Source organism: Canis aureus, chromosome 30, assembly GCF_053574225.1.
Source record: "Canis aureus isolate CA01 chromosome 30, VMU_Caureus_v.1.0, whole genome shotgun sequence".
NCBI classification, from domain to species: Eukaryota; Metazoa; Chordata; class Mammalia; order Carnivora; family Canidae; genus Canis; species Canis aureus.
Window position 1 is genome coordinate 24,731,530 of NC_135640.1, and position 26,873 is coordinate 24,758,402.

At 34.5% G+C, this 26,873-nt stretch overlaps 2 long non-coding RNA genes across 33 annotated transcripts in view; one reads left to right on the plus strand and one right to left on the minus strand.

Moving 5' to 3' along the window:
* LOC144301784 (uncharacterized) overlaps positions 1-11,211 on the minus strand; it is a 242,908-nt gene extending 231,697 nt beyond the window's left edge. For all 16 annotated transcript variants that reach the window (XR_013368647.1, XR_013368645.1, XR_013368649.1 and 13 more), the window contains exon 1: positions 11,089-11,211. This is a non-coding gene — a long non-coding RNA (uncharacterized LOC144301784). The remainder of the gene's footprint in view (positions 1-11,088) is intronic.
* The window catches only part of LOC144301786 (uncharacterized), a 48,777-nt gene continuing 33,079 nt past the window's right edge, over positions 11,176-26,873 (plus strand). For all 17 annotated transcript variants that reach the window (XR_013368660.1, XR_013368670.1, XR_013368659.1 and 14 more), the window contains exon 1: positions 11,176-11,305. This is a non-coding gene — a long non-coding RNA (uncharacterized LOC144301786). The remainder of the gene's footprint in view (positions 11,306-26,873) is intronic.

Consider the following 26,873-nt stretch of genomic DNA (forward strand, 5'->3'; position numbering starts at 1 on the left):
TGGCTGGAGGTCACTCTCAGTTCCCAAATCCTACTATCAATGTTTTGTATCTTGTGTCCCCAACATATCTGTTTCCTTCATTAAATGAGCAAGGGAGACTCTCTTCCCATTATGGGCATTACAATCTTATATAATGTAATCCTGTACATGTAATCTCTACATTCCATCATTTTGTCTCATTCAATTGCTTAGAAGCAAGTCAATCTTCAGGAAAGGGGTATGACACAAAGAAGAAATACTAGGTAGAAGAAAACATGGGGGGGGTATTGTTACCTTAAGAAGATTTTCATGACAGGAATATTGAAAAGCAAAAGTAAAAGCAGAGAGGAACATGTGTGTGTGTGTTATGAGGTCTCTGTGTATGTGTGAGAGAGCGAGGGGTAAGTATATCTTGGTGTATGTGAGGTAGGGCATGAGACTAATGATATTTGAACCACATTGATATGTATATAAATTCCTTGTGTTGCTTTATTTCATGGCCATTAACTGTAGGTCTTTCATTTTGTTTTGTTTCAAATAATACAGGTTGAGTTTGGTTTCTGTCCCTAGCAACTTTTACCAATTGAGAAAGAGTCCCATATAAATAAAGTGTTTTAAATAGTAACTGAACAGTAACCAGCAGCTACATCATTATTATTCTTAGAAATAGAAAATGAATCACAAAAGTACTAGTTAAATTGTCATAAAAGATTAAGAATAGAAGTTCAAATTCACAGTCTTTATGTCCCTTCCATTCAAAAAGTCATTTTAGAAATGTTAATTTTGCCATAAGAAAGAATTTATATCTTTTAGTCAATAACATTTTTAAATTGCTTTTTCTACATCCAACATTATTCTTGAAACTGAAGACAATCCTGAATATGATTATAGGAAATAGAAGGAAACAGATATAAAAACTTGAAACCATGATATTGTAAGTGGTACCTCAGAGAGCAAAAGGAATGATCAAGGTAAGATTTCTCAAAGCTTGTTATACTTAGAAGTTGGATGTGAGTAGGGCAAGAGGTGAAGAATGAATCAAAAGGAAGAGATTTTAATTATGAATGGTGCAAATTTTAAGGGTTTTCAAGATATTCTATTCTGAAATAGTTGGGACATACATAGAATTACTTTTAAAAAGGAATCCAAAGTTAGTTTTCGAATCAGAAACACTGGAGTTGTGACAATATAAAATGATTAGCCCTGGGTAATAAGGCATAGGGAGGCCAGTTAAAAGTTAACTGCAGTGTACCAAAATAAATAATGAAAGTATGCATTTCAGGAATGATAAAGATGGGGAAATGCCTTGTGGACTATTTAAAAGGAGTTATTTATAGAAAGTGACAGGAAACTTTAAAAGGTGGTCAAGTTGAGGGGAGCCTGAGTGGCTCAGTCAGTTAAGCATCTGCCTTATGCTCTGGTCATGATCCCAATATCCTAGGATTGAACCCTGTGTTGGGCTTCCTGCTCAGTGGGGAGCCTGCTTCTCCCTCTCCCTCTGCGGCTCCCCCTGCTTGTGCTCTCTGTCTCAAATAAATAAATAAAATCTTTTTTTTTTCTTTAAGATTTTATTTATTCATTCATAGAGACACACAGAGAGAGAGAGAGAGAGAGAGAGAGAGAGAGAGAGGCAGAGACACAGGCAGAGGGAGGAGCAGGCTCCATGCAGAGAGCCTGACTTTGGACGTGATCCAGGGTCTCCAGTATCACGCCCTGGGCTGCAGGAGGCGCTAACCGCTGCGCCACCGGGGCTGCCCAATAAAATCTTTTATAAAAAGTGGTCAAGTCAAGGACTACTTATTGATGTGGAACAATAAGAATTAAGCAAATTGTGCTGAAAACATTTGCAACGGAAATAAAAGAGATAAAGTTTGGTGAGGGCTGTAGATCCAGGCACAAAATTCAGCTTTGGATACTTTATGTGTTCGATATTGAGAAACCATCAATGTGCAGAAGATAGCTGAAGCCAAATGAATGAAGACATAGGCAGAGGGAGAAGCAGGCTCCATGCACCGGGAGCCGGATGTGGGATTCGATCTCGGGTGTCCAGGATCACGCCCTGGGCCAAAGGCAGGCGCCAACCCGCTGCGCCACCCAGGGATTCCAAATGTCTTTTTTAAAGGAAGACCTGATATTCAATGACCATTTTTAGAATTCCAGAGAAAGCCACTGGGAAGTCATTATCAAAATGTGAGGAGGAGAACAAAGAAATATCCAAGTAGTGGAGGCCAAGGGAGTTTCAAGAAAGAAGCGGTCTTTAGCCTGTCACATATGCATTTCAGAAGAAAAAAAAAATCAAGCACTGAAAAATACAAAAAAAAAAAAATCTATTGAATTTTATATGTAAGAGTCAATATGTTATTTTTAAAAGACCATTTTGGGAAAATTTTTGAAGGCAGAAGTAGTTTTCAAAGTAAATGTGAATAGTCCACATTTAAGTAGGGCAGTAATGATATTTAACATTGTGAATAATTAGATGGGGAGAGAAGGAACAGCATATTCATAGGGGCACCCAGTATGATCCTAAGAAATCATATAGGTAATGTAAATGAGATTGAGGAAATTCTTTTGTGTTACTGTTTTACTTACATGTTTTCTAAAATCTTTCCAAAGTGTGCTCTGCAGAATAGCAACACTGACCTCACCTGAAAATCCCAGGACTTTACCCAGACATGTTGATCAGAGTCTGCATTTTACCAGCCACTCTAGGCTGCATTTTTCTAAACTGCACTGGTGTACACATGCCCGAACACTTTGAGGAGGCATTTTCTGTCAGTGGCTTGTAACTATTTATATTAATAATCAAATAATGAGTTTATGATCTGAAGTGATTCAATGTCAAGTTGATATGAAGGCAATTTACTGCTAAGAAAATAATCTTCAAAGAGCACCTCACTGGATAATACAGATATGAGACAAACTTGAGTTTTCTCTTAGAGTAAATACAGTTTAATTCTTACATCTTAAAAATGAAGCAAATTTTTAACCAAAGTCCTGGGAAGGGAAATGTAGTTAAAAGCTGCCATCAGATTATGTATTAAGAGTATTATAAATACAAACCTTTCTGTAAGCAACAGGCAGTTAGATTAGAAATTATGGTTCCTTTGTGAGTAGAACTATTATGCATGCATGCAAGTATTCCCAAAATAGTATGGCCGCAAAACCCCAAACCACCCTGTATGCCAATGAGCAATTATCACACTGGAACCATATGAGACCTCCTTATGAGCTCACAAAAGATGCCATATAATTGCACTCTCCTCTTGATTCCTTACTAATGAAATGTAAATTTAATCTGCTGTTAAAATAAACAAAATATATATGATGCCATCTGAAGTATAAAAAATTACCTTATTCTATATGAGTTAAAAACATAAATATTTAGTGGCACCAGCATGGTGCCATTGGTTAAGCGTGAGACTCTTGATTTCAGCTCAAGTCATGATCTTGGGGATGTGAGATGGAGCCCAGTTTTGGGCTTTACACTCAGCATGGAATCTGCTTGGGACTCTCTCTCCCTCTGCCCCCACCCCTCTAAAATAAATAAATAAATCCTGTAAAAAATAATTTGAATATTTAAGATAATATTATGTCAAACAAGTAAATGTAAAATGGAATAGTTGTCAATACCTACATAAGAAAAAATACTTAAGAAACTTCATGCAACTTTTATAACATAAAAATTTAAACATACATTACAAATCATAACAAAAAATCTGAAAGGTCTAGGACATTCCCCAAACTGCTTCTAGGAAATAATAACATTAGTCAATGGTATATTTCTTTTTTTCACAAGTATTTTAATATTTCCTGACCATGTGCTTTGAAATAGGCAACACACTATTCAACTGAGATATATCAGAAATTGTGAAAGAGAAACTTTGCCTGCATGGAGCTTGACATTTAGGAGATGCATTAAATTGGGGAACTGTTTTTCAATTTAAGGAAGGGTATTACACAGAAAAAAATTCCTTTCAATATGGAAGTAACTATTACAACTCATTACTAGAAAAAGGATTGAAGGGACTCCTGAGTGGCTCAGTTGGTTAAGTGTCTGCCTTCAGCTCAGGTCATGATCCCAGGGTCCTGGAATCAAGTACCACATAGGGCTCCCTGCTCGGTGTGGAGCCTGCCTCTCCTTCTCCCTCTGCCCCTCCCCTCACTGTGTTCACTTGCTCTATTTCTCTCTCTCAAATGAATAAATAAATTTTAAAAATCTTTTAAAAAAGGACAGAAAATGAATTAAAAAGGATATGTATAAGGTATAAAAATGAAGTAGTTTTTCTTTTTTCTTTTTTTTTTTAGGAAATTAAGTTATTTAATATATACTAGGGAGAGTGTTTGAAAACGATTTACTACTAATAAAATCCATGCCCGAAATCATCTTGTAGCAACACTCTCAAATTTTAATATGCATGTAATTTAAATGAAGATTAGAATACAGATTTGATGGATCTGTACAGATTTGATGGATCTGTAGAGATGCCCAAGATCGTGGATCAAGTTTTCAGGTTATACCAATGCTGCTGGATCACCCCTTAAATGATTGACAAGGTGGTATTATAGACTAATCACTATTAGTTAAGTTTTCTTCATGAAGTTACTTTTCCTAAAACATAAATATTCTGTCCAGATACCTTTAAAAAATTGCTGAATGTCTCTTTCTAGTAAATGTATAAGTATCTGGGGTGAAGGCTTTTGCTCTTGGCTTTCAAGGAGCTCATTTCCCCAGATCTCTTACTGAAGTATGAGGAATGTCCTCTGTCCTTGCCTCACCAGGAAGCTGCTCTATCACTGCCTAGGGTAGTTACTATGTGAGCAGGTGCATGCAATGCCTACACTGGAATTAAAAGCAAGATCAAGAAAATTAAATCCAGATTTCCTGTCCTTTACTGAAGCACCTGACACAGTTAAGAGGGACAAAAGAAATATCAAACACTCTGACATTTTATTTGTGTCGAGAATAATTTACTTCTAAAAGAACCACTTGTCTGTAGAAAAGATAAAATACAGCTAAAATCTTCACAGCACAGCACACTGAAATTGAGTGTGATTGTGTTGATGAAATATCCTTCATCACAACAGACTCACAGTTCTGTAAATAGGCTTTATTGTTAAATATAAAGGAAATATTTTTACTTGAGGCAGCCCATGTTGCTGTACTCTTTGACTGAAATACGTAATATGTATTTTTTTAAAAAGTTGGCATTTTGTATTAAAAAGAGACTCTTTAAGTATTCTTAAATCCCATTAAAAATATAAATTAGGGGCCTCCTGGGTGGCTCGGTCAGTTAAGCATCTGCCTCTGCTCAGGTCATGAGCTCAGGGTCCTGGGATAAAGCAGGCTTCTGGTTACCTGCTCAGTGGGGAGTTTGCTTCTCCTTCTCCTTCTGCCTGCCACCCTGCCTACCTCACATGCTCTTTCTGTCTTTCTGTCACATAAAAATATAAAGTTTTTTAAAAAATGCAAATTAGAACTGTAAGTATGATGGACAAGAGTTAAGAAGATCCAGTTTGGATCTGCACTCTTCTGTTTATTTATTTATTTTTAAAGATTTTATATATTTATTCATGAGAGACAAAGAGAGGTAGAGACATAGGCAGAGGGAGAAGCAGGCTCCCTCTTGAGGAGCCTGATATAGGACTCGATACTCGATCCCAGGACCCCGGAATCATGATCTGAGCCAAAGGTAGATGCTCAACCACTGATCCACTCAGGTGCCCCATACTCTTCTGTTTAAAATCATGATAAATCAGGGACACCTGGGTGGTGCAGCGGTGGAGTGTCTGTCTTTGGCTCAAGTCATGATTCTGGGACTTGGGATCAAGTCTCGCATCAGGCACCTGTGAAGAGTCGGCTTCCCCCTCTGCCTATGTCTCTGCCTCTCTTTCTGTGTCTCTCATGAATAAATTTAAAAATCTTTTTTAAAAAATCATGATATGGGTAGCCCGGTGGCTCAGCGGTTTGGCACCACCTTCAGCCCAGGGCATGATCTGGAGGACCAGGGATCGAGTCCCGCGTCGGGCTACCTGCATGGAGCCTGCTTCTCCCTCTGCCTGTGTCTCTGCCTCTCTCTCTCTCTGTGTGTCTCATGAATAAATAAATAAAATCTTTAAAAAAATAATAAAAAATAAAATTAAAAATTAAAAAAATCATGATAAATCATGAAAGGCACATATTTTCTGAGTCTCAGTTTGATCTTTAAAAATTTTGGAGATAAAAATGTGATTTTCTCTCTTTGAGATTATGAAAGTTAAATTAAAAATAAAGGAAAAGTGTTTTATAAATTATAAATAATCATATAAGTGAAAAGCATTATTACTATTATTGTAATATTTGAAACTGGAGAAAATAAAACAAAGCCTAAGTTCAACAACAGCTAATTGCAAAATGTTCTATCAAGATGGCTTCTAAGTGTTATTGATTCACTCTGCAGGGAATTTTCTTTTTTAATGTTCATATGTTGCCTTCTGGAATAATACATTTCACCGTAAAACTAAATATTGTGAAATTAAGGTTTTCCTTTTAAATTCATTGGTTTTATTGCCATAGCTTGGTATTTTAATGTTTAGCAATAAACTAATATTTTCCATTCCCTTATACAGCATTAAAATGAGATATAACTTTTTCATAAAAATGTATCACTTTAATATCTCTTAAAAAAGCTTTATAATTGAAAATAATTTTAATTGGGAAAATTATTTTGATGAATAGGATCCACATAAAAATATTTTCTACCTTAGTATTATGTAATGGAATATTTTATTTTAGATTCAGAAGGAGAAAAAAATAATAAATTCAGTTACTGATTTCAAGAATATTTACACAATCTGAAAAAGAAAAATCCTTCCCCCCTAAAAAAAACCATCCCCTAAAACTACTAGGGCTGGACAAAATACAACAAACATTTTTTTGTTTTGTTTTGTTTTGGAAGCTTGCAATAAAATCAAGGAAGATCTCAGAAACCAAAAGCAAAGAAAGAACCAGAGAAAAGTTGTCAGAAACAACTTGAAATGGGGACTCTCCAAAGAAGTTTGCTGATTCCATAGTCCTAACAGCAGCCCAGAGTAAGGGAGACAAAGCATTATGATCTCCTAAGTCCTTTACGACAGTATCATAAGGTGAGAAGTCAGAACGATGGCTCTTCAGAAATCATCGACTTCAAAGGGATACAAGCTCAATGAAAGGGTAAAGCTTTAAAAATCCACCCACTACTAAAAGGATAAAATGAGATCTTTATTAGTCTTAGCTGAGGGGGAAGGAGATTATCCTCTGAAGAGAATATGAAACTATATCTGTGCTCTCACTCATATTTAGATTTTGAACTTCTAATGGAAAATGTAGGTCAACGAACAGCTTTAAAGTGTTTCCATGTTGGTGGGAACCTGTGAGCGACTCAAAATGGAGCAATGATGGCTAAGAGGGTTTTTTTTTTTTTTTTTCGAAAGTTATTTTTAAATGGACCAGAGATGCCATTAGAGAAGTGGAACTTATGCATGTCTTTATATCAAATTCTAGAAATCATTGCTGAACTCAGCCAAAGCCAAGGGGTCTGCTGCACGTTAGAATGGACATAAATGGACTTGCTGCCTAGCACTGGCCCTGGCAACCAATCACACAGAGAGTAGGATAACTGTGTCCTAGTACACAGGACCAATCACACTTCATTCAAAACATAAATTCCCTCTGTCCTCTTTAAAAACTCTACCTCTGTGAGGCGCCTGAGTGGCTCAGTGATTAAGCCACTGACTTTTGATTTCAGCTCAGGTCATGATCTCAGGGTTGTGAGAGGGAGCCTCTCTCAAAGCCCTGCCTGGAGCCCCTGTTGGGCTCCACATGGGGCTCCCTGCTAGGCAAGGAGCCTGTTTAAGATTCTCTCTTTCCCTCTGCTGTTCCCACACTCCTTTCCCTCCCTCTCTAAAACAAACAAACAAACAAAAAAGCCAAAAAAAACAAAAACAAAAACCAACCAAACAAACAAACAAAAACAAATGAATAACTCTAACCTCCTCTATCTCTCTGGAGCACACTTTGATTTCTGTCAGTTCTGTGTCTTGCAGATTGCAATCCCTAAGACCCCAAAGAAATGCACACACTTTATTTTGCAGCATGCAGTTTTGTATTTTGTTGGTTGACACACTACAGCAGCTGGCAGCAGCAAAACCTATCTACCCAGATCCCAGGAATTCCTACTGATTAAGATCATCCAAATATCTGATGGCCAGCCCCAATTTCAAAACATGAGACAAAGTCATAATTGAGCGTCTTAAAAATATAATTGGGGCACCTGGGTGGCTCAGTAAGTTATGTATCTGATTCTTGGTTTTGGCTCAGGTCTTGATCTCATGGCTTGGAGATGAATCCCAGGCTGGCTTCTGGGCTCAATAGGAATCTGCTTAGATATTGCCCTCTGCCCCTTACCCCCAGCTCATGCTTGCTCTATCTCAAATAAATACATAACTATATATTATATATAATAATTATATAAATTGAATTAATTATATAATATACATTTATATATAAATATATAATATATATAATTTCAAAAGTGAGTCTTTGAAATTTAAATTAGCATACACAAGCTATAAAATATAATTAAATATTAAAAGTTAAATACAGAATTGATAATGTGAGCAAGGAACAAGAAACCATAAAATGTTATAAGACTGTTTTAAAATTAACTGAATAGAATTTGTAGAAATGAAAAACATATCCACTGAATTTAAAAGTTCAATCAGTAGTTAAATCTGAAGACTATGCATAACTAGCTGAAAGAAAATCAGTGTATTGGAAAACAGATCTCAGCACATTACTCCACATGTAAAAGAAAGGTAAGAGATGAAAATTCTGAAAGCTGAAATGAGTTCAGAGTTAGAGAACTGAATAGGGTCTAAGGTACTTCCACTAACATTCTGAAAAAATACAATTCGGAAAAAGAAAGAGGGAAGAAGTATTATTTATGTAGCATTTATCAGCATAAAGGCTGATAAGTCAGAAACTGAATAAAAGCATGAATCTTATTTTTAGGATTCATACTGTATAATGATGATGCCAGTTCTATCACGTATTTTTTATCCACACCACCAAGGAATTCTCTGAAACCAGCAGCATGTCCTACAATGCAATTCTGACACTATCTGCTTGGAGATGACATCAAATCCCAATAGGTTAAGGGATCAGGATCAATCTCACAAGTTAGCCTCCCCTTCCCACTTCAAAAATTGATTGCAAGTCTAGGTTATCACCTGGGCTTCTGATTTACCAGCTATAGACTGGAGGCTTCAAAAGCCCCCTCCTTGGGTTCCATTAATTTGCTAGAATGGCTCACAGAATTTAGAAATAAACAGATGGAAGAGATACAATGGTAAAGATATATGGAAATAGGCACAGGAAATCTACTCCCTCTCCTTACACCATTCTCCTGGAATTTCCAAGTACTCACCAACCCAGAAGCTCTTTTAGTCTCATCCTTCTGGCTTTTTATGGAAGCTTCCCTACTTAGGCACAATTGATTAAATCACTAGCTATTTGCCTTAGATTCTACCTCCAGCCTCTCTCCTCTCTCTGGAGAGAAGTCTCAATCAACATCATCGTTGCTTCCCCTGGCAATCAATACCCATCCTTAGGTTACCTAGGGTATCCCAAAAGTCACTCATTAACATAAAAAAAAAAAACACTTTTATCTCTTACCCCTTAGGAAATTCCAAGGGTTTTACTCTGAGCCAGGAACAAGGACAAGGTCCAAAATATATTTCTTATAAATGATAATGTCATGTAGTAAAACCAAGAAAAACAAGCAAATAAATAAAACAAACAAAAGAAAAACTTTACCCAAATTGTAGTAAAAATTTATAATACCAAAGGAGATAGAAAAGCTATTCATATTAGGCAGAGGGGAAAGGCAGTCTACTTATAAAGAAGCAAAAATTCTCCCTCTGCCTGTGTCTCTGCCTCTCTCTCTCTCTCTGTGACTATCATAAATAAATAAAAATTAAAAAAAAAAAATTGGGATCCCTGGGTGGCGCAGCGGTTTGGCGCCTGCCTTTGGCCCAGGGTGTGATCCTGGAGACCCGGGATTGAATCCCACATCAGGCTCGCGGTGCATGGAGCCTGCTTCTCCCTCTGCCTGTATCTCTGCCTCTCTCTCTCTCTCTGTGACTATCATAAATAAATAAAAATTAAAAAAAAAGAAGCAAAAAAAAATTAAACAAATATACAAAAAGATACTTCAAAGGTACTGATTAGATATATTCAGAAATGAATAGAGATTGTAAAGTAAATGTTCAAAACATCCACTAATTTGGGGTGAGGAAAGATGTGAATGTGATCTGTAAGAATTTCTGGGGATTTTATTTATAAGGCTAATATTATTTATCCTAAGTAGTGTGATGAATTTCTGCTATCTTACTTTTTAATTTTTGCTATGTCTAAATTATTTAATAAAATATTTAAAAATCCTGCAGTACTAATTAAAGTATTACCAATTGGTTGGGAAAAAGGTATATTTGGATAGACACTTGTAGCAGTTAGTGTCTGATTCTAAAATTGGTGTCATCTCTCATTTTCTGTGCCAGGCCCTTTTCAAAGAGACATGAATCCATTAACTCAATAAGTTACATTTTATTATTTCCCATTGTACTGATAAGGACAATAACAGTAAGAAACAGTACAATTGCCCATAGTATACTATTACATGGCTAAGAATTTTTTAACCCAAACAGTAAGCGGTGTTCAGGAAACCTATCTTTTATTATTAATCTATATTAACATTCTAACCAACATTTCATATAAATTGCTATAAACTTAGCTAATCATGTACTCATAATAGTAATATTCTGTACTAGGAATGATAATTTAGTGTTTTAGAGTAAAGGCTCTCAAGATTTAGAATGCATTGGAATAACCTAAGGTCTTATTAAAACAAACATTGATTGTCCCACATTCCAGAGTTACTTTTTCAGGTAATCTGGGGCAGGATCTAATAATTTACATTTCCAAAATTCTCCAGGTGATGGTGATGCTCCTGGTCCAGAGAACAAACTTTGACAATAGCTGTTCTAAAACATAGTGAGGAACACTGTATTATGCTACAAGAATTAAATACTCACTAGCTGGCCAATTAACAGGTGTTTTACAGACAGCAGCTCCTCCTCTAGGTTACCCATAATTTTAGTTACCATGGTCAACCTGGGTCAGGAAGCAGATGATCCTCCTTCTGATATATTGTTAGGTCAATATCTAAGATGACATCACAATGCTTCACAGTGTCTTTGTGGTGGACCTCCTAGATATTTTATCATCTCAGATCATCATCATAAGAACTAGGTAAATAGAGTGTATTAAAATTTTCTGAGAGAAGGAGCTCACATCCACATAACTTTTATTAGAGTATATTATTATAATTGTTCTATTTTATTAACAGTTATTGTTGGGAAGGACATATTTTTCCTCTACCCTTCAAAATTATTTTGGCTGACCTAAGAATTAAATTGACTTGAGACAGATTAATAGGAGACAGACAAATTTAATTATATATGGGGAATCCACATAAATATGAGAGATGGTAAAGGCTATCAGGCATGAGGTATATGTATTATCACGAACTAAGGAGAACTGAGAAGGGTTCTGGACTTCAAAGGGAGATAAAGCAATTCATAGGGAGATGAAAAAGAGTAGATAGTAAACAAATAGTTACTAGGTCACATAGAAACAATGGAGCAAAGAGGAATTTTTTTTAAAAAACTGATTTTGCTAGGTTTCCCTCTGTCTGCCACACCTTGTTCATATTACACTGTAGTTATCTATGGTGGTAACTTCCTTCCTAAAATAGGAAGAGGAATTCTTTTCGGTGGTTAAGGGGAAGGTAAAAAAAATTCCTGGGTCTTCTGTTTCTTAAAAATAATTAGCCTAAAATTATTCACATGTCAAAGAGACATTTTGGGTGTCAAAATTTGCTCCCATACATTATTGTTGTTAATCTCTTCCTTTGCCCAATTTATAAATTAAACCTATCATAGTAATTAATATACATATAGAAAAAAAAGTATATGTAGGAGTCAGTACTATTAACATTTTCAGGCATCTGCTGGAGGTCTTAGAATGTATAGTCTGCATATAAGGAGTGACTACTATACATCCATTATGATATTGTATTTTAGGTATTGCAAGAGTTGTTGATTAAGTTTGTTTTTATTTTACCAGAGATTTGGGGAAAGAAGGTACTAAGAGAAAGAATCATCACTATTATCATAGGAATCCATTTTAACTAATTCTTATTGATATTGCATTTATAATTATTGAATTATATTTTATGCTATTTATATAAAATTCAAAACAAAATATTCTCCCTATTACATAATATATAAATTCTGTACCTCTTTAACCTATTTCCTGATTTCATCTTTTCTGATATTTAAGCTTTATAGTACATTTGCTTCACCTCATCCCAAAATATAAAATGTAATCAATGAGAAGATTTTATTGTCCTTATAATTTAAAGATTTTACTGTTTTGCATTTATGATACTCTCCTGAAGTGCTAGATTCTGGTGTTTTTGGGACATTGCACTGTAGGACCTCTTCTTCATAGTTATTACTTTCAAGAGCAGAAGACCCAGTTGATATTTTAATATGCAGAAATAAGCATGGAGAGGCAGACAAAATGAGGAGACAGAAAAATTTATCCCAGATGAAAGAACAGAACAAGGCCACAATCAAAGATAGAAGTGAAATAGATATAAATAATATGCCTGATAGAGAATTTAAAGCAATAATCATAAGGATACTACTTGAACTTGAGAAAGGAGTGAAAGACCTAAGTGAGACCCTTAACATAGAGATAAGGAATAACACAGCAGAGATAAAAGCTCAATAAATAAAATGAGAAACCTGCTTGATGGAACTAACAGCAGGAGAGAAGAAGCAGTAGAACAAATTAGAGATCTAGAAGACAGAGTAATGGAACATAATCAAGCTGAACAAAAGAAAGAGAAAATAATTATGCAATATAAGAATAGACTTAGAAAACTCAAAGATTTCATCAAACATAATAGCATTCATATTATAGGAGTCTCAGGAGATAAGAGAGATAAGGGAGCAGAAATTTTATTTGAGGAAATAGTAGCTGAAAATTTGGCTAATCTAGAGAAGGAAACAGATAACCAGATCTAAGAGGCACAGAGATCTCTCATGAAAATCAACAAATGCAGACCCCCACCAAGACATATTGCAGTTAAATTGGAAAAATATCATGATAAATAAAAAATCTTAAAATCAGCAAGACTTAAAGAAGTCATTAATTTACAAGGGGAAACTCATTAAACTAGCAGGAGATTTTCCAACAGAAACTTTGCAAGCCAGAAGAGTGTGGCATGATATAGTCAATGTGCTGAATGGAAAGGATCTGCAGCCAAGAATATTCTATTGAGCAAGGCTATCATTCGGAATAAAAGGAGATAAGAGTTTCCCAGATAAATAAAAACTAAAGGAGTTCATAACCACTAAACTAGCCTTGAAAGAAATATTAAAGGATACTCCTTGAGCGGAAGGGACAGACTAAAGTGACAGTACACAGATAGGAAACACAAGAGCAGTAAAATGAACATTTCTGAAAAATATCAGTAAAGGAACTAACAAAAACGGGGTATTAAAATATAATAACATATACCTAAAATGTAAGGACTAATATACACCTAAAAAGAAAAGAATGAATTCAAACTTAAACAACCATTAAATTAATATAGCTGCTATGCACAGAAGAGGTTATATACAAGCTTAATGGTAACTATATATCAAAACTAATAAATATGAAAAGAATAAAGAGAAAGAAGTCTGAATATATCACTAATGAAAATTAGCAAAACATAAAAGAGAAAGACAAGGAAAGATAAAAGAAAATCTTCAAAAACAAGCACAAAACAAGTAATAGCATGGCAATAAAAACATATCTGTCAATAATTACTGTGAATGTAAAAGGAATTAAGGATCCAATAAAAAACATAAAGTGACAGAATGGATACAAAAAAATCACCTAATTACATGCTGCCTACAAGAGACTGATTTTATTTTATTTTTTAAAGATCTATTTGTTTATCTTGAGAGAGAGATAGAGAGAGAGTGTGTGCATGCAGTGCATGCAAGGGAGGAGTAAGCAGGGGCAGAGGGAGAGAAATTCAAACAAACTCTGTTCTGAGCACCAAGCCCTACCTGGGGCTTGATCCCAGTACCCTGAGATCATGACCTGAGCTGAAATCAAGAGTCAGATACTTAATCAACTCAGCCACTAAGGTGCCCCAAGAGACTCATTTTAGTCCTAAAGACACCTGCAGATTGAAAATGAGAGGATGGAGAAACACCTGTGTGGCAAATGAATTTAAAAAGAATAGCAATACTTATATCAGACAAAAAAGACTTTAATTTTTTCTTTTTTTTTTTAAGATTTTATTTATTCATGAGAGAGAGAGAGAGGCAGAGACACAGGCAGAGGGAGAAGCAGACTCCATGCAGGGAACCGGATATGGGACTCGATCCGGGGTCTCCAGGATCACACCCCGGGCTGCAGGTGGCGCTAAACCGCTGCACCACCGGGGCTGCCCCAAGAAAGACTTTAAAACAAAGACTGTAACAAAAGACAAGAATGACACTATATAATAATAAAAGGAATGATCCAACAAGAAGATATAACAATTGTAAATATTCATGAAACCATCATAGGAGTACTTCAATACATAAAACAGTTAATAACACACATAAATGAATTAATCAATCAATGATAATACAATAATAGTAGGGGATTAATGTCCCTCTTATATCAACAGACAGATCATATAAACAGAAAAATCAACAAGGAAGGAAAAGCTTTGAATGACACACTGGATCAGAGAGATTTAACAGATATATTCAAAATATTCCATCCTAAAACAGCAGAATGCACATTCTTTTCAAGTGCACACAGAACATTCTCCAGAATAGCTCACAAAACAAACCTCTACAAATTCAAGAAGATCAAAGTCATACCATGCATATTTTCTGACCACAATGCTATGACACTGGAAGCCAACTACAAGAATAATTCTGGAAAGACCACAAATACATCGATGTTAAATGACATACTACTAAACAATAAATGGGCCAACCAGAAAATAAAAGAAGAAATAAGAAACTACATGGAAACAAATGAAAATGAAATCACAATGGTTTAAAACCTCTCAGATGCAGCAAAAGTGGTCTAAAATGGGAAATTTATACCAATCCAGGTCTACCTCAAGAAGCAAGAAAAATTTCAAAGAAATAATCTACCCTTACACCTAAAAGAGCTATAAAAACAAAACCTAAAACCAGCAGAAGGAAGGAAATAATAAAGATTAGAGTATAAATAAATAATATAGAAACTAAAAAAATAATAATACAACACATCAGTGAAACCAGGAGCTGGTTCTTTGAAAAAAAAAGAATCAATAAAATTTATATACCTCTAGACAAACATATCAAGAAAAAAAGAGAAAATACCCAAATAAATAAAATCACAAATAAGAGAGGAGAAATAACAACCAACACCACAGAAATACAAACAAATATAATAGAATATTATGAATATTGTTATCATAAGAGAATATATGCCAAAAGATTGGACAACCTAGAAGAAGTAGATAAATTCCTAGAAAGATAAACCTGCCAATACTGAAACAGGAAGAAATAGAAATTTTGAACAGACTGATTACCAGTAATCAAAAAACTCCCCACAAACAAAAGTTCAAGACCAGATAGCTTCACAGGTAGAATATATCAATTTAAAGAGTTAGTATCTATTCTACTCAAACCATTCCAAAAAACAGAAAAGGAAGGAAAACTTCCAAATTCATTCTATTACACTGACACCAGAACCAGATAAAAACACTACACAAAAAAAGAACTATAGGCCAATATCTCTTGAACTTATATGTAAAAATTCTTAACAAAATACTAGCAAACCAAATCAAACAAAACATAAAAAAAAAAGAAAAAACCACTCACCAAGATCAAGTGGCATTTATTCCTGGGTTGCAAAGATGGCTCAGTATCCTCAAATCAATCAATGTGATACATCACATCAATAAGAGAAAGGGTAAGAACCATATGATCATTTCAATAGAAGCAGAAAAAGCATTTGACAACACACAACATCCTTTCATGATAAAAGCCCTCCACAAAGTGTGTTTAGAGAAAATATATCTCACCATGATAAAAGCCATATATGAAAAATCCACAGCTAACAATATCCTCAGTGGGAAAAAAACTGAGAGCATTTTCCATAAAGTCAAGAACAAGACAAGGATGTCCACTCTCACCACTTTCATTCAACATAGTACTGGAAGTCCTTGCCACAGCAATCAGACAATAAAAAGCAATAAAAGACATCCAAATCAGTAAGAAAGAAGTAAATCTTTCACTGTCTGCAGATGATATGATACTATATATTGAAAACCTGAAAGACTCCTCCAAAAAACTGCTAGAACTATACATGAATTCGGTAGAGACACAAGGTACAAAATCAATGTAGAGAAATCTGCTGTATCTCTATACACTGGTAATGAAGCAGCAGAAAGAGAAATTAAGGAATAAATCCTATTTACAATTGCATCAAAAATAGTAAGATACCCAGGAATAAACCTAGCCAAAGAGGTGAAACACCTATACTCTGAAAACTATAAAACATTGATGTAAGAAATTAAAAAGGACACAAAGAAATGGAAAGACATTCCATGCTCACGGATTGGAAGAACAAATATTGTTAAAATGTTTATACTACCCAAAGCAGTCCACACATTTAATGCATTCTGTGTCACAATACCAACAGCATTTTTCACAGAACTAGAACAAACAATCCTAAAATGTGTATGTCAAAAGACAACCCTTAATAGCCAAAGCAACCTTAAAAAAAACCTAGAAAATCCAAGCTGAAGCCATCACAATTCTGAACTTCAAGTTATATTACAAAGCTGTAGTAATCAAATCAGTATGGTACTGACACAAAAACAGACATATATCAATGGAATAGAACAGAAAACCCAGAAATAAACCCACTACTATATGATCAATTCATCTTAGTGGAAAGAATATTCAATAAGAAAGACAAACTCTTCAACAAATGATGTGGGAAAACTGGACACTTTCTTACACCATATGCAAAAATAAATTCAAAATGGAATAAAGATGTAAATGTGAGACAGGAGACAAATAAAAGTCCTAAGAAAGAGGATAGGCAGTAATTTTTCTAACATTGACTATAGCAACTTTTTTCTAGATAAATCCCATGAGGCAAGGAAGACAAAAACAAAAATTAACTATTGGGACTACATCAAAATAAAAGTTCCTTTAAAAAAATAGATTTTATGTATTTATTCGAGAGAAAGCAAGCATAAGCAAGGGGAGGGAGGGGCAGAGGAAGAGGAAGAAGCAAACTCCTCACTGAGCGAGGAACCTGACATCTGGCTGGATCCTAAGACCTGAGTTCATGATCTGAGCCGAAGGCAGCCATTTAATTAACTGAGCCACTCAGGCATCCCAAAATGAATGTTTCTGCACAGTGAAAGCAACAATCAACAAAACTAAAAGGCAACCTACTGAATGAGTGAAGATATTTGCAAATGATGCATCCCATATAGGGTTAATATTCATAATATATAAAATACTTATAAAACTCAATACCTAAAAAACAATCCAATCAAAAAATGACAGAAGATATGAACAGACATTTCTCCAAAGAAGACATACAAATGGCCTACAGACACACGAAAAGATGCTCAAAATTACTGATCATCAGGAAAATACAAAATAAAACTACAATAAAATATCATCTCACACCTGTCATCATGGATAAAATCAACAACAGAAAGAAACAGTAGGTATTAGTGAGGATGCGGAGAAAAAGATACCCTTGTGCAATGTTGGTGGGAATGCAAACTGGTGCAGCTACTGTGGATAGCAGTATGGAGGTTCCTCAAAAGTTAAAAAATAGAACTACCCCATAATCCATCAATCTCACTACTGAGTATTACCCAAACAATATAAAAACACTAATTCAAAGGGATACATGCACCTCCATGTTTATTGCAGCATTATTATAATAGCTAAAATATGGAAGTAGCCCAAATGTCTATTTATGAATAGATAAAGAAGATGTGGTAAATGTGAACATGGAACACTATTCAGCCATAAAAGAAATGAAACCTTGCCATATGCAATGACATGGATGGACCTGCAGAGGATAATGCTAAGCGAAATAGTCAGAGAAAGACAAATACCATATGATTTCACTTGTATGCAGAATTTAAGAAACAAAACAAATGAACAAAGGGAAAAAATGAGAGAGAGAATCAAACTAAAACAGTTTCTTAACTAAAGAGAACAAGCTGACAGTTACCAGAGGGGAGGTGGATGGGGTAATGCGTTAAATAGGCAAGGGGGATTAAGGAGTGCACTTGGGATGTTGAGCCCCAGGTGGTTAAAATAAAAACTTTTAAAAATGTTTTAAATTAAAATATATATGCTTACCATTCAGCAATGCAATTGGAAATCTTGATTAATTATAACATAGTAAGCTAAAAAGTTCATTTTGTGCTCTTACGTTTATAGTTTTTGAAGTAATTGCATGCTTTAAAATTTAATCATAAAGCATCATGGAAGTCAATATAATTCAATAATTTTTAAAGTGTATACATTTACACCATATGAAAACATATATTAATATAAATCGAATTTGTGCTTAAAATATTAAGGATTATGCTGATAAGTATTCATGTCACATAAGTATAATTGTGCTTTATGAAAATCACTAAAATGATAAAATGATGTTACATGATTTTTGAAATACAAATTATATTTAAATTACTTTAGGGATATTTATATTAAGAAGTAGTGTATAGCAAGAAAATTATGGCAATCTCAAAACATATTCAAAATAGCATATATTTTAACTTAATAGCAAAGGTCAATACAAATGAGTATAAATCAATGTTCTTAATATAAAATAATCTTCTTACAGCATTTTACACTCTATAAAAGAGTTTGGCAATAAATCATTTCAAAAGTAAAGAGTCATTGAATCAGACCAAAACTTAACCAATTGTTCACATTTTATTAATTAAAACTTTGTTTTCGGGATGCCTGGCTGTCTCGGTGGTTGAGCGTCTGCCTTTGGCTCAGGACATGATCCCGGGATCCTGGATCAAGTCCTAAATTGGGCTCCCCACAGGGAGCCTACTTCTCCCTCTGCCTATGTCTCTGCTTCTCTCTCTCTCTCTGTGTCTCTCATGAATAAATAAATAAAATCTTAAAAAAAAAACTTTAAAAAATATTTAAAAACCCTTTGTTTTCTGTTTCATAATTTCATTTTTCTCTATGTAATGAATATAGAACTTTTTAAGAACCAATGATATTTAATAATCTCTTTTTTCTTTATAGCTAATTTGTATATTTGCCAATTCCCAGAGATTATGCTGTAATGTTATTTTAATGTCTCATTGAAATCTGTACTTGTTATGAATTTCTTTAAAAGTTGTTAAGATACTATGAACAATTGGTCATGCTTATTACATATTCTGTAATTAAAACAAACTTGCTGGCATGAGATTTTCACCACCTTGATCATTTAGGAAAATATCACTTTAAGAGCTCATTATTAAGGAAAGGCACTGCCACTCTTCCAGGTGTCCCTAGAGGAGCTCTCTAAGCCTTTTAAAATCCAAGAATAAATTGGTGCCTTGTCTTTGCTTCTTTAAATAATTATTAGACATGCTTCAAATCATTGTTTTACATCTTTACTCCAAACCTATGATTCCAAGCACCCTTGACCATAGGCATGAGATTATAAACAATTTAGTTCAAACTTCTTATTTTACAACTGAAAATGATGACAAGTAGAGAAAAGTATTTGTACAGGGTTATACATAATTTGATCATGGGACACAGATAAGTTCTCTTCCACTATGTTTTGATTTGGTTTGATTTCTGCTACCAGACTTAGTTTACTCTTTTTTTTTCTTTAAGATTTTATTTATTTATTCATAAAAGACACACAGAGAGAGAGGCAGAGACACAGGCAGAGGGAGAAGCAGGCTCCATGCAGGGAGCCCGATGTGGGTTTCGATCCCGGGACTCCAGGATCATGCCCTGGGCCAAAGGCAGGGGCTAAACCGCTAAGCCACCCAGGGATCCCCGACTTAGTTTACTCTTATATGTTGTTTGGTCTAATATCAATAATCTAATCCCATGACTCCATCAAACTCATTTCTTCGTATAGTCACAGCAGAATCTTAAATCTCAGGATGTTTTTTATCCATCTAAATCTAGGACCTCCAGTTACACTTTTATTCCAACAAATGGACAGTGTCCACTAACTCTTGTCATTTCTGAATATATATTGAACTAATGAATGAGTGCATTTCAATCACCAAATTGACTTAAAGGTTTGCTAAGTAGTAGCTTAGAAAGAGAAATTTTAAGACACCAGGAAATAACTATCAGAGCTGGAGAGTACTAAAATATATGAACACACAAAATTATAGTTGTGCAATTTTAAGTTAATTAAAATATCTATTTCTTTGTAATGTGTTTTTCTATAGATGCTTTAACATGCGTAAAATTATTCCAAATGCTATAATTTTCATTTATCACGACCTCAAGGCTTTGAATTTATAACCTCAGACCTAGTCATAAAGTGTTTTTATTTATACTATATTTTACAAAATATATTTTATTTAGTTATCCATGTGAAGTTATATGATTTTGGTGTAGTTTGAAATGTTATGCTACAATTAGCTTTATACATTTTACCTTTGGCACATGCCTTAGGATTTCTTGCATCTGCTAGGCACAACTGCATTATACTCAATGAATAACAATGACTGCAAAATATTCAAAAAGGTAAACTCCTTCATATAAATTAGAAATGGTAAGGCTTGATAAGTTTACTTTAAGCCAATGTATCTTTATAATCTCTCTACAATTCTATAAAAACTAATATCTGAAAAGTAATCTTAGGAGAAAATCAGCGCCTCAAATAAGATACTCCTTACCACTTATAAACAGGTGTTTTATAAGAGAATTTCAAGCCCAGAAAGTAGCGATTTTCAAGTTATTTATAAAACATTTTCATCTCTCATAGAATATGATCTCAACATAAACTGCATCAAATGAGACAAAATATGTGAAAAAATGTAAAAGTATAAATTATTTCAGCAATATATTGTTACTATAGCTTTTATTATGCTATTGTTTTTCTTATCTTTACAGATTAGCAGTAATCATAGATAATATAAAGTATGTGTGTTACTCTGCAGTCTTTGAAGCAATGACTGTTCAAATTCTCTTTTTCAGAAAAGAAACTATCGTATTTCAAACAGTGCAACATCATGGCAGTAATAGTGCATTCATTCACTGAAATCTAAAATAAAAGCTATAGATGCCATTAACTTTTATATCATTTCTTATTTCTTATTTTTTTAAATAGCCAAGTAAAATGAGATGATCCCCAGATTTTATGGATAATATTCCCTTTATTATTTTTGTTTGCTTAAAATGTGAGAAAAGGCCTAAAATTAGAAGTCTTTATAGAATTAAAAAAATGTAGGAGATGCAAGAGCTTGAAATGGTGCAAGTCGACTGGGATAATAAAGGGATATTATGAGCAACATTGTGACAACAAATTTCAAAATTTAGCTGAAATGGACCAATTTTTTGAAGAACAGAAACTTCCAAAACTCACACAAGGGGAAATAAATCATGAATAAGTCTATATCTATTAAGGATTACTTTTTTAAAGATTTTATTTTATTTATTTATCACACACACACACACACACATACACACACAGAGATATAGGCAGAGGGAGATGCAGGCTCCCAGCAGAGATCCCAATGTGGGACTCAATCTGGGGACCCCAGGATCGTGCCCTGAGCCAAAGGCAGATAGATGCTCAACTACTGAGCCACCCAGGCATCTGTCTATTAAGGATTCTTAAGCAGTAGTTAATAACCTTCTAAAAAGAAAGCCCCGAGTACTGAAGAATTCACTGGTAAATTCTACCAAACATCTACAAAAGAAATGAGAGTTTGTATTCTTCACAAACTATTTCACAAAATATAAGCAATGAACACTTCCTACTACATTTGATAAGGCTGGAATTACCATCATAACAAAATCAGATAAAAACATTCTAGTAAAAGAAAATTATATATCTTATATCTTGTGATCATAGATGCAGTAATGGTCAACAAAATATTGAGTCAAATCTAACATTATATTAAAAGAATTATGCTCCAAGTGGGAAATATTCTAATAGGCAAGGATAGTTCAATAAATATTCATTCCAAGATCTTTCAAGGTAACCTCTCATTTTAATAGGCTAAAGAAGAAAATTTATATGATCATATTAATTGATATTTTTATTTTTTTTAATTTTACTTATTAATGATAGGCACACAGTGAAAGAGAGAGAGAGAGGCAGAGACACAGGCAGAGGGAGAAGCAGGCTCCATGCACCGGGAGCCCAACGTGGGATTTGATCCCGGGTCTCCAGGATCGCGCCCTGGGCCAAAGGCAGGCGCTAAACCGCTGCGCCACCCACCCAGGGATCCCTAAATTGATATTTTTTAAAAAGCATTTGACAAAATGCAACACCCAGTCATGATGAAAACTCTACTTAAACTAGAAACAGAGGGACACTTCCTCAACATGACAAAGAACATTTACAACCAATCTGTATCTAATATCAACTGGATGGTGAGGAAATAGACAATTTCCTTATAAGCCTGAAAACAAGACAATAATGTTCTCTCACTACTCCTATTCAACATCGTATTGGCAGTCCTAGTTAGTATGACAAGAAAAGGAAATAAAAGGTATACATATTAGGAGGATGAAAAAATGTCTTTGTTTGAAGGGCATTATTATATCTATGTAGAAAACCCCAAAGGAAAAAAAAAAAAAGAAAACCCCAAAGAGTCCATCAAAATCTTCTGGAAACTAACTAGTTAGTATAGCAATGTCACAGGGTACATAGTATACATACATAGGAACCATGTCACAGGATACATAGGGTTGATTTTTTCCCCTAAAAATTATGTTGAAATCCTAACTCAGCTGTCTCTGAATGTGACCTGTTTGGAAATTGGGTTTTTACAGACGTAATTCAATGAAAAATAAGACCTTTAGGGTGGGCTCTAATTCAATATGACTAGTGTTCTTATCAGAAGAGGAAATTTGGACAAAGGCAATCAGGAAGATATCATATGACAACAGAGGCAAAGAATGAAGCAATGCATCTGTAAGCCAAGGAACATCAAAGATGAAAATCTAATACTTGAAGTTAGAAATAATCAAGGAAGTTCTACATAGACTCTCAGAAAGAGCATGGCTCTGCTGATACCTTGAATCTTGACTTCTAGCATTCAGAACTGTGAAAGAATAAATTTCTGTTATTTTAAACCACTCATCCAGCTCATAGAACTTTGTTAGTGCAGCAGCCTTAGGAAACAAATACACATGGTTTAGATTAAAAAGTTAATCATTGGGGCACCTGGGATGCTCAGTGGTTGAGCATTTGCCTTTGACATGATCCTGGGCCTGGGGATTGAGTCCTGCATCAGGCTCCCTACAGAGAACCTCCTTTTCCCTCTGCCTATGTCTCTGCCTCTCTCTCTCTGTGTGCTTCATGAATAAATAAGATAAAATATTTTTAAAAGTTTATCATTTTTCTCCATAAAAGCAGTGAATAATTGGATTTGAAATTGAAAATCAAAACCATTTATAATAGTACCAAAATGAAATATTTAAGTATAAACCAAACAAAGTATGTGCAAGATCTATATGCAAAAAATTACAAAACTCTGATGAAACAAATGAAAGAGAATCTAAACAAATAGATGAATATCAAATGTTTATACATAAGACTAAATATTTTTAAGATGACAATTCTCTCCAACTGGATCTCTGGATTCAATGCTACCCCAACCCAAATCCCATTGAGCTGTTTTATTCTTATCGACAAACTGATTCCAATATTTACATGGAAAATAGATCCACACAAATATATAGTCAACTGATCTTGTCAATAGAGCAAAGGTAATTGAATAAAAAGAAGACTCTTTTTTTAAAATGGTACTAAACATTTTAATGTGCCTATGTAAACACAGAAAACAAATACCTAAACATATACTTTACACATTTCAAATAAATTAACTGAAAATAGATCAGAGACTTAAGGGATCCCTGGGTGGCGCAGCGGTTTGGCGCCTGCCTTTGGCTCAGGGCGTGATCCTGGAGACCCGGGATCGAATCCCACGTCGGGCTCCTGGTGCATGGAGCCTGCTTCTCCCTCTGCCTGTGTCTCTGCCTCTCTTTCTCTCTCTGTGACTATCATAAATAAATAAAAAAATTAAAAAAAAAAAAAAAAAAAAAAAAGATCAGAGACTTAAGTGTAAAACACAGAACTGAAAAACTTCTAGAAGGGCTCACATGAGTATATATAGCTAATCTTTTTTGGCAATTAACTTTCAGACACATTACCAAAAAAATGATCCAAGAAAGAAAAAATAGGTAAATTTGACTTTCTTAAAATTAAAACTTCTGCTTTATGAAAGATAATGTGATGACAATAAAATGGCAATCCATGACTCAAATAAAATCCTCGCAAAAAAACACAGCTGAAAAGGACTTGTATCTAAAATATACAAAAGCCCCTTAAAATCCAACAATAAGAAAAAAGAACTCAATTAAAATTGAGCAAAAGTGAGAGTGGCTGTGAGTATAAAGAGGCATAGTATATATGGGAACTGTCTGTACTTTCCACTCAGTTTTGCTGTGAATCTAAAATTGTGGACCCAAAATCCACAAAATAAAATCTATTTAAAAAAACAATATCGACAACAAAGAATTGGCAAACGATCTGAACAAACATCTCACCAAAGAAAAAAAGTTGGCAAAAAGGCAAAAGATTCCCAACATCACAATAACAATGTGATACTGTTATGCATCTTATAGGAAAGCTAAAATTAAACAAACAGAAAACACTGACAATTGCCAGTGAGGATAGAAGCAGTAGGAACTCTCATTCCTAGTGGGAATGCACAATGAAACAACAACTTTGCAAGACAGCTTGTCAGTTTCTTTCAAAGCTAAACACAGCCTTACCACATGATCCAGTGTTGTGCTGCTATGCATTTATCACCTGGGTTGAAAACTGTGTGTATACAAAAACCCACATTTAGAAATGTATATGTCTTTATACAGAATCATCAAAACTACTAGAAGCAACCAAGATTTCTTTCAATAGGTAAATGTATATACAAACTGTGGTTACTCATGCGATGGAATACGATTCAGAGATAAAAAGAAATTCACTATCAAGCATAAAATGTTATGAGTGCATCTTAAATGCATGTTGTAAAGTGAAGAAAGACAGTCTACAAAGGAATACTGTGTGACTCCAATTATATCACATTCTGGAAAAGGCTAACTATAGAAACACTAAAAGATGAGTGCCTACCAGAGGTGTAGGTGCAGGGAGAGAGAGTTGAATATGTGAAACATAGGAAATATTTTATGTGATTATATTCTGTATGATGCTGTAATTGTGTATTATATGAGACACTATGCATTTGTCAAAACATACAAATTCAAAGCACAAGGAAAGAGCAAATCTTAATGTATGCAAATTAAAAACATTATTACAACATGATGATTTGAGACACTTCTATGCACCTTAAATTTCTACAGTGTTACATGCCAATTATAGCTCAAACAAACTGGAAAAAAATAACTTTTTTTTTTTTAATTTTTTTTTTTATTTATTTATGATAGGCACACAGTGAGAGAGAGAGAGGCAGAGACATAGGCAGAGGGAGAAGCAGGCTCCATGCACCGGGAGCCCGACGGCTCCATGCACCGGGAGCCCGACGTGGGATTCGATCCCGGGTCTCCAGGATCGCGCCCTGGGCCATAGGCAGGCGCCAAACCGCTGCGCCACCCAGGGATCCCTGGAAAAAAATAACTTTAACAAAACATATTCTTTACAAGGTTAGGGAAATCATGAGATTACGTGCAAAATGTTATAAAATAAACCAATAGTATTGCAAATGTATAAAATGTCACTGAAGGAGGCAAAAGAAAAAAGTTACTTGATCTAAGTAACTTTGGAAATGAGTGGAGTCTGCACAACTAAAGGGCAAGAAGCTGTATGAAGCACTTCTCTTTCATGTTAAAGTTGTGTTCCATGGAAGCAGGGTTAACAACTCTAATACTGCTATAGATGTATACATACTAGAATAAAGTAAATGGATGCCAGATGGTAGGAGCCATGTTTTTCACTGAAGGGGAATTTACAAACAGGAGGTATGGTAAATGATCTGTGTGGTAACGGATTAAAATCACATATATTAATATGAATTGATGTTTAATCTAATATAGATACCAATGGTCACACATATCAATATTTATAGAGATTGGGATACCCATTGGCTAGTATACATGCATATATTTTCTTGTTTTGTCGGCTAAGAGAGCTTAGAAGCAAGATACCCTAGTGGCTACAAATATACCTAGCACCCAATTCTTGGTTTCTAACAATTAAAAGAAATCAGGAATCTTTGGAGAAATAGTAGGAAGTATACAAGATGAGTCTGAAGCATCAACTATTGGGTATGCCAAAGAGACATAGGAACCAACAGAAAGAGCTCCTGATGGCCAAATCGGAAAAAAACTTTGGCAACAAATAAAGTAATATTGGATCATAATCCAAAAAATAACATATATCCAGGATTTTATGTTGATTATCAACTGATTATTGAATAAATAAATATATAAGAAGAAAGAGAAAATCCCTTATGCAGGAAATGGCCAAATACTTTTTATAGATATTT